The 9,181-nt window shown below is 40.6% G+C and overlaps 1 pseudogene; it reads left to right on the top strand.

Moving 5' to 3' along the window:
- Positions 1-5,635: 5,635 nt before the first annotated feature.
- LOC111164279 (large ribosomal subunit protein mL64 pseudogene) lies at positions 5,636-6,262 on the top strand (annotated as a pseudogene).
- Positions 6,263-9,181: the final 2,919 nt, after the last annotated feature.

Here is a 9,181-nt window from a genome sequence, read left to right as displayed (position 1 = left end):
AAAAATTGAAAGCAAACAAAAAATATTAAAAGCAGCAAGGGAAAAACAACAAATAACACACAAGGGAATCCCCATAAGGTTAACAGCTGATCTTTCAGCAGAAACTCTGCAAGCCAGAAGGGAGTAGCAGGACATATTTAAAGTGATGAAAGGGAAAAACCTACAACCAACAGTACTCTATCAAGCAAGTATCTCATTAAGATTTGATGGAGAAATTAAAACCTTTATAGACAAGCAAAAGCTAAGAGAATTCAGTACCACCAAACCAGCTTTACAACAAATCCTTAAGGCACTTTTCTAGGCAGGAAACACAAGAGAAGGAAGAGACCTACAAAAACAAACCCAAAACAATTAAGAAAATGGTAAAAGGAACACACATATCAATAGCTACCTTAAATGTAAATGGATTAAATGCTCCAACCAAAAGACATTGAAAAGCTGAATGGATACAAAAACAAGGCCCACATATATGCTGTCTATAAGAGACCCACTTCAGACCAAGGGACACACACAGAATGAAAGTGAGGAGATGGAAAAAGACATTCCATGCAAATGGAAATCAAAAGGAAGCTGGAGTACCAATTTTCATATCAGACAAAATAGACTTTAAAATAAAGACTATTACAAGAGACAAAGATGGACACTACATAATGATCAAGGCATCAATCCAACAAGAAGATATAACAAGTGTAAATATTTACGCATCTAACATAGGAGCGCCTAAGCACATAAGGCAAATGCTAACAGCCATAAAAGGGGAAATCGACAGTAACACAATCATAGTAGGGGACTTTACCATCCCACTTTCACCAATAGACAGATCATCCAAAATGAAAATAAATACGGAAAACAAGCTTTAAATATACATTAAACAAGAGGGACTTAATTGATATTTATAGGACATTCCATCCAAAAACAACAGAATACACTTTCTTCTCAAGTGCTCCTGGAACATTCTCCAGGATAGATCATATCTTGGGTCACGAATTAAGCCTTGGTAAATTTAGGAAAATTAAAATCGTGTCAAGTATCTTTTCCAACCACTATGCTATGAGAGTAGATATCAATTACAGGAAAAAAATCTGTAAAATATACAAACACATGGAGGCTAAACAATACACTACTAAATAACCAAGAGATCACTGAGGAAATCAAAAAATACCTAGACACAAATGACAATGAAAACACGACGACCCAAAACCTATGGGATGCAGCAAAAGCAGTTCTAAGAGGGATGTTTATAGCAATACAATCCTACCTCAAGAAACAGGAAACATCTCAAATAAACAACTAACCTTACACATAAAGCAATTAGAGAAAGAAGAACAAAAAAACCCCAAATTAGCAGAAGGAAAGAAATCATAAAGATCAGATCAGAAATAAATGAAAAAGAAATGAAGGAAACAATAGCAAAGATCAATACAACTAAAAGCTGGTTCTTTGAGAAGATAAACAAAATTGATAAACCATTAGCCAGACTCATCAAGAAAAAAAGGGAGAAGCCTCAAATCAATAGAATTAGGAATGAAAAAGAAGTAACAACTGACACTGCAGAAATACAAAGGATCATGAGAGATTACGACAAGCAACTCTATGCCAATAAAATGGACAACCTGGAAGAAATGGACAAATTCTTAGAAAAGCACAACCTTCCAAGACTGAACCAAGAGAAAACAGAAAATATAAACAGAACAATCACAAGCACTGAAATTGAAACTGTGATTAAAAATCTTCCAACAAACAAAAGCCCAGGACCAGATGGCTTCACAGGCGAAGTCTATCAAACATTTAGTGAAGCGCTAACACCTATGCTTCTAAAACTCTTCCAAAATATAGCAGAGGGAGGAACACTCGCAAACTCATTCTACGAGGACACCATCATTCTGATACTAAAACCAGACAAAGATGTCACAAAAAAAGAAAACTACAGACCAATATCACTGATAAACATAGATGCAAAACTCCTCAAAGAAGTACTAGCAAATAGAATCCAAAAGCACATTAAAACGATCATACATCATGATCAAGTGGGGTTTATCCCAGGAATGCAAGGATTCTTCAATATAAGCAAATCAAACAATGTGATACACCATATTAACAAACTGAAGGAGAAAATCCATATGATCATCTCAGTAGATGCAGAAAATCTTTCTACAAAATTCAACACCCATTTATGATAAAAACCATGCAGAACGTAGGCACACAGGGAACTTACCTCAACATAATAAAGGCCATATATGACAAACCCACAGCCAACATCATTCTCAATGGTGAAAACCTGAAACCATTTCCTCTAAAATCAGGAACAAGACATGGCTGTCCACTTTCACCGCTATTATTCAACATAGTTTTTGAGGTTTTAGCCACAGCAATCAGAGAAGAAAAAGAAATAAAAGGAATCCAAATCAGAAAAGAAGAAGTAAAGCTGTCACTGTTTGAAGATGACATGATATTATACATAGAGAATCCTAAAGATGCTACCAGAAAACTATTAGAGCTAACCAATGAATTTGGTAAAGTAGCAGGATACAAAATTAATGCACAGAAATCTCTTGCATTCCTATACACTAATGATGAAAAATCTGAAAGAGAAATTAAGGAAACACTCCCATTCACCACTGCAACAAAAAGAATAAACTACCTAGGAATAAACCTACCTAAGGAGACAAAAACCTGTATGCAAAAAACTACAAGATACTGATGAAAGAAATTAAAGATGATAAAAAGAGAAGGAGAGATATACCATGTTCTTGGATTGGAAGTATCAACATTGTGAAAATGACTATACTACTCAAAGCAATCTAAAGATTCAATGCAATCCCTATCAAACTACCAATGGCATTTTTCACAGAACTAGAATAGCCAAAGCAATCTTAAGAAAGAAGAACGGAGCTGGAGGAATCAGGCTCCCTGACTTCAGACTATACTACAAAGTTACAGTACGGTACTGGCACAAAAACAGAAATATAGATCAACAGCAGGGGATAAACAGCCCAGAGATAAACCCATACACATAAGGTCACCTTATTTTTGATAAAGGAGGCAAGAATATACAATGGAGAAAAGACAGCATCTTCAATAAGTGGTGCTTTGAAAACTAGACAGCTACATGTAAAAGAATGAAATTAGAACACTCCCAAACACCATACACAAAAATAAACTCCAAATGGATTAAAGACCAAAACATAAGGCCAGACACTATAAAACTCTTAGAGGAAAACACAGGCAGAACACTGTAAAACATATATCACAGCAAAATCCTTTTTGACACACCTCCTAGAGAAATGGAAATAAAAACAAAAATAAACAAATGGAACCTAACGGAACTTAAAAGCTTTTGCACAGCAAAGGAAAACTTAAACAAGACTAAAAGACAACCCTCAGAATGGGAGAAAATATTTGCAAATGAAGCAACTGACAAAGGATTAATCTCCAAAATATACAAGCAGCTCATGCAGCTCAATATCAAAAAAATAAACAACCCAATCCAAAAATGGGCAGAAGACCTAAACAGACATTTCTCCAAAGAAGATATACAGATTGCCAACAAACACATGAAAGAATGCTCAACATCACTAATCATTAGAGAAATGCAAATCAAAACTACAATGAGGTATCATCTCACACTGGTTAGAATGGCCATCATCAAAAAATCTACAAACAATAAATGCTGGAGAGGGTGTGGAGAAAAAAGAACCCTCTTGCACTGTTGGTGGGAATATAAATTGATACAGGCACTATGGAGAACAGTATGGAGGTTCCTTAAAAAACTAAAAATAGAACTACCATACAACCCAGCAATCCCACTACTCAGCATATACCCTGAGAAAACCATAATTCAAAAAGAGACATCTACCACAATGTTCACTGCAGCACTATTTACAATAGCCAGAACATGGAAGCAACCTGTGTCCATTGCCAGATGAATGGATAAAGAAGATGTGCCAGGGGCTTCCCTGGTGGCGCAGTGGTTGAGAGTCCGCCTGCCAATGCAGGGGACACGGGTTCATGCCCCGGTCCGGGAGGATCCCACATGCCGCAGAGCAGCTGGGCCTGTGAGCCATGGCCGCTGAGCCTGCGCGTCCGGAGCCTGTGCTCCACAACGGGAGAGGCCACAACAGTGAGAGGCCCGTGTACCGCAAAAAAAAAAAAAAAAAAAAAGATGCGCCACATGTATACAATGGAATATTACTCAGCCATAAAAAGAAATGAAATTGACTTATTTGTATTGAGATCGATGGACCTAGAACCTGTCATAAAGAGTGAAATAAGTCAGAAAGAGAAAAACAAATACCGTATCCTAACACATATATATGGAATCTAAAAAAAAAAAGTTTCTGAAGAACCTAGGGGCAGGACAGGAATAAAGACACAGACACAGAGAATGGACTTGAGGACATGGAGAGGGGGAAGGGTAAGCTGGGATGAAGTGAGAGAGTGGCATGGACATATATACACTACCAAATGTAAAAGAGATAGCTAGAGGGAAGCAGCCACATAGCACAGGGAGATTAGCTCATTGCTTTGTGACCACCTAGAGGGGTGGGATAGGGAGGGTGGGAGGGAGACGTAAGAGAGAAGAGATATGGGCATATATGTATATGTATCACTTTGTTATAAAGCAGAAACTAACACATCATTTTAAAGCAATTATACTCCAATAAAGATGTAAAAAAAAAAAAAGAAGAAACTGGATGAGGTCAAGGAGGTCTAGATCCTGTATAGGGCTAGCTTACAGTTTCCTTGGGAATTTTTGTCAAAAATCTGATGTTGGAGCCTAAGAAGTATGTCCATTGGGTTAGTGAGACAGGCAGTGTGCAGTCAACGTAGGAAGGAGAATGAAATCCTTGAGATGAATGTTTCTCTTTCTAGGCCTGTCAGGCATAGAAAAACCATGGACTAGTCTGTGTCCAGAATTCATTTATGCTACAGAATGAGAGCAACTAACATTGCTTTTGTTTCCTTTGCCCTGATAAGGCCTAGATGGAGAGAATCCTGCACCATCTTAGACCACAGAGGTACAATGACTTTTCAGGAGGTTTACTGTATGGATCATATTCAAGAATATGAAATGACTCAAAATGAAATTTTAGGAATGAGACTTGAAAATAGAAATGCTAAAGTGAAGTACGAGGATCATATAAGAATAAATTCATCATGACACTTAGTCTTACCAGACCATGGTCAGAAGGTCAGGGGTTATTGCCCAGGGGGTCACACTATGGTACACCCCATTTGTACCCCACTTACCTCTTCTCAGGTGTAAACTTGGAGAGTGAGCTCCTGCAGAGGAGGAGGGATGGGTTAACCAGTCTGAAGGTGCCAGGCAAGGCGTTTCTTCCACACGCCCGCTGGCTGGCTGGGGTCTAGTCTTCCATTTGGTCTTAGAGGTCTGCTCCCCAGCCCATGAACTGTATCATTTACCCAGATGTCCATGCCTTGTTAGGATCCGTGGACTCGCCACACTCTGGCCCCTCAGTCTGTGTACAACAGCTCTGCAGAAGGTCAGCTGCTCATCCTCAGCTCTTAGCTACAGCCAGGTGTCCACAATTTTCAACACCCAGCTCAAAAGTGCATTCTAATGGGCAAGATGGCGGTGCCCGTGCGGAGGCGCACAGCCTGCTGGGCCTGGTGACCACCCTGGGCCTGGACTCCAGGAGCCTGGCGGCCAGACCTGGATGACCCGCTGACCCTTCGCTGGCAGCTGGGGCCGCGCTACGCGGCTCCTGGCGCCCGCCTCCAGGGTGGCGTCTTTACGGCCACCGCGGGAACAGCCGCAGAAGCCGCAGGCTGAGGGGTGCGAATGGTACCTGAGCCTGGGGGCCAAGCGGGAGTCACTGCGGGTGCGGCAGCTGGGCGAGGAGCAGAAGCGTCAACCGGGGAGCAGTTCATGGAAGAGCGCATGGCCAAAGTGCCCCAGAGCGGTGAGAACCGGCACCGGCGGCAGCAAGAGCGGAAGGAGAAGTACCACGTGGACCCGAGCAATGCCCGCCTCCGGAAGCTGCTGCAGGACTGGGACAAGTAGCATCGCAAGCGCCTCAAGAAGGAGAAACATAGGCACGAGCTGCCGCAGTCGCCGCTTCGGCAGCCCAGGACCCAGCAGGCTCTGCAACACCCAGCTCCTGAGCTGAGTTCTCACCCAAAAAAACCTGCTGCGTGATAGCCCCAAACCCCTCCCCCCACGCCACCAAAAAAAAAAAAAAAAGGGGTCTCTAATTGCCACAACCTCGGCATCTCTGCCTCCTTTCCCGTAACTCTCATAAGTGAGTGCCTTCTTGTTCTACCCCCATTCAGTATCAGCATGTGTGTCAAATATACAGGCTGGGAGTACTTTTTCCTGGGATATTCTAATAGGTAAGATCACATCTGCCTTTATGTTTGCTGTTCTTTGACTGGAGTGTGTTAAGAGCTGTGTTTGAATTTGTGTGATATTCAGCCTGATTCATCTTATTCTGACTGCACTGAATAATTGTTTAGAAGATCTAACTTACTGCAGCCTGAGACTGAGACTGCCAGACAAAAATCACTGGCTTTATATATTAGACAAATACAAATGATTCTGTGTGTAAATATTTTTGTACGTCTGGCTAAATGCATGAGGAAAAGCAGTAACCTACTTGATTGTGCCTTCAGTGCAGTGTTATGCATTAAAGACCCCTGCACTGAGTGCAGTGTTGTTTCCGAGCATCTCTCCATTAAAAAAAAAAAAATTCTGATAAATATATTTTCTGCCCTAACCCATGAAGCTCATAGAAATAGCTTTTATTTATTTAAGAAATAAAAAGCATGAACATAGCCCAAAATAATAAAATGCAGAGAAGTATTAACTCACTGTGTGTCTCTGCATCCCTCCCTACTCATTGCCCCATCCGCAGAGACAGCTTTCACCTCTTCTGCTCAGAGATGTTGTGACCGTTCATGCTTATTTATTCTTTAATTTGTCCATTTTAGGACACTATATATTAACTTCCTGCTCAATAGTAAATTCAACATTCTTATAACCATTCAATCTTGTCTTTCTTGTTCCCCCATCTCCTAATTTTTATGGTTCTATAAATATTTTAGCTTCCATTTCAGCTGTCTTTATAAAAATTTTAAAATACATCCAAACTTATTTTTCTTTTCATCAGTGTGAGCGTCATATCTGGTACAACATATTATAAGATGATGCTATTGGTGGACCCCTCTTCCTCTTGCCCTACCAGATTCTGACAGCTCCCATGTTACTTTGTCATTGCCAAGGCAGCTGACACTTCTCCCCTGTACCTTAATTATGCATGCTGGGCTTAGTTGGTTGATTTACTCCAGTATTTGAAAACCATTAAAGACGCCTGCACTGAGTCATAGGCCTGTACAATCAGGTGAATTCTTCTACTTTAAAGCTATGTGACACTGGGTACAATCCAAGAATTTCTAGACCTCCACTATGCCATATGGTAGCCTCTATCCCTATGTGGCTCTCTGAATTTAAATTAAAATTAAAGGCAAATAAAATTTAGAATTCAGTCACACTAACTATATTTCAGGTGTACAATAGCTGTGATGTATTGTACAATGTACAATGTGGCTAGTGGCTACCATTTCAGACAGTGCATATATGGAAATTTTCCATCATCATGGAAATCTCTATTTCTGCATTGCTAGACTATGGGTTCTCAATAGGTGAGGTGAGGAAGGTCAACTAGATGATTTCCAAACTGCTTCCTGACTCTAAATTTCCACGGTTCTGTAACTGAATGCAACTTTTTCCAGAGTTGCTGGGGAAACCCTCCCCAAAGCCAAGATTGGTTTTTAAAAAGTGCAGAAAAAAGTGGCAGGGAAAATAAAGAGGTGTTTCAGGGAGAGAGGGCTCAAGACAGAAGGAAAGAAGGCTCAAGACAGAAGGAAAGGAATATAATCCCATCAGAGATCTGCTTCAGAATAACAGAGTGGGGGATTTACCAAGTATTCAGGCTTAGATTACATGCTGCCTTTCTATCACTGTTATGTGTGTTCATGAAACTCGTTCAAGGTTAGTCTAGCATATGCCATGTGATGTCTCATTTTCCCTTTTCAAGTCTTTCCTCCCCACTTAGCCATTTTTACTTGATTTTATATTCAGACTTGTGTCCGTTAAAACAAATGAGAACCACGTAGAACTGAGAAGACTGAGACTTAGTGCCATCAAAGTTAGAAATGAGGATGATTTGCTTCTTGTCAGTTTCATGACACTAATCATTTTGGTGGCAGCAGCACTGGAAGCAAAGAACTGATGTGTGCAAATAAATTTTACTCATAGGAACAAATTAAAGGAGATCATGTGTGTAATTTGCCTGTTTCCATGCCAAGTACCTGGAGATGCTTGGTAATTAGCTGTGTAGTGTTATAACCAGAGGACCAATGTCTCAGAGCAAAAAGGATATCTCGAATCCCTTGTGTCGAGAGGCAACCTCATCCTGGTGCAGTGCTTCCCCTGGGAACTACTGGCTTTCAGTACTGTGGGAAGGCAGATGGGGCTGGGGGTGTGGGTAGGAAGGAAGAGATGGAGAAAGAGAAGGAGTTAAAATGATATCACAGAAGGACCTAAAATAGAGAAGGGAGAAGATTATTGAAGCAAATGAGTAAATGCTAGCTTTTCGACTATTGTAAAAATAGGCAAAATATCATTGGCACACCAGCAGTATGCAGATGGCAGACACTCTTAAGTGGGTCTTTAAAAGGATTAAAGTTTCTGCTTCTATAATGTCTTACTGCCACTCTATCCCTCCTATGCACCTAGCACAGTGCCTGGGACATATTAAGTGGTCGGTAAATGAGGAATGGAGTTGGTACCATTGCATTGGTCCTATGGCATTCACAGAGTTTCATGGCAGCTCGGAAGCGTTCTGGCAATTGGGGAGTTCTGTAACCTTAGCATCAGACCTCACTGTGATGCCACTCTAAGGATACGTACAGGTCTCAGCTCCTGCAGGGTCTTCGAGCTTCCTTCTCAGTGAAATGAAGATCATATTACATGTCAGCACCACAGATTTGCTTTTAGGTTTTGCTTTTTTTTTTTAGCAATGCACACAAATCTCTGAGATCCTACACTAAGAAATTATTAAAATGATATGAATGTATTTATGAAATATTTCATCTCCAAGGCCTCAGCCTTGATAAGCAGAAGATGGTTAAAGGCAGTGAGGGTAATTTATTTGAAAAA

The sequence above is a fragment of the Delphinapterus leucas genome, chromosome 10, assembly GCF_059928025.1.
Source record: "Delphinapterus leucas isolate spDelLeu-1000000601 "Yukka" chromosome 10, BTC_Dleu_Yukka2, whole genome shotgun sequence".
Taxonomy (NCBI): Eukaryota; Metazoa; Chordata; class Mammalia; order Artiodactyla; family Monodontidae; genus Delphinapterus; species Delphinapterus leucas.
This window is presented reverse-complemented; position numbering and strand designations above follow the sequence as displayed.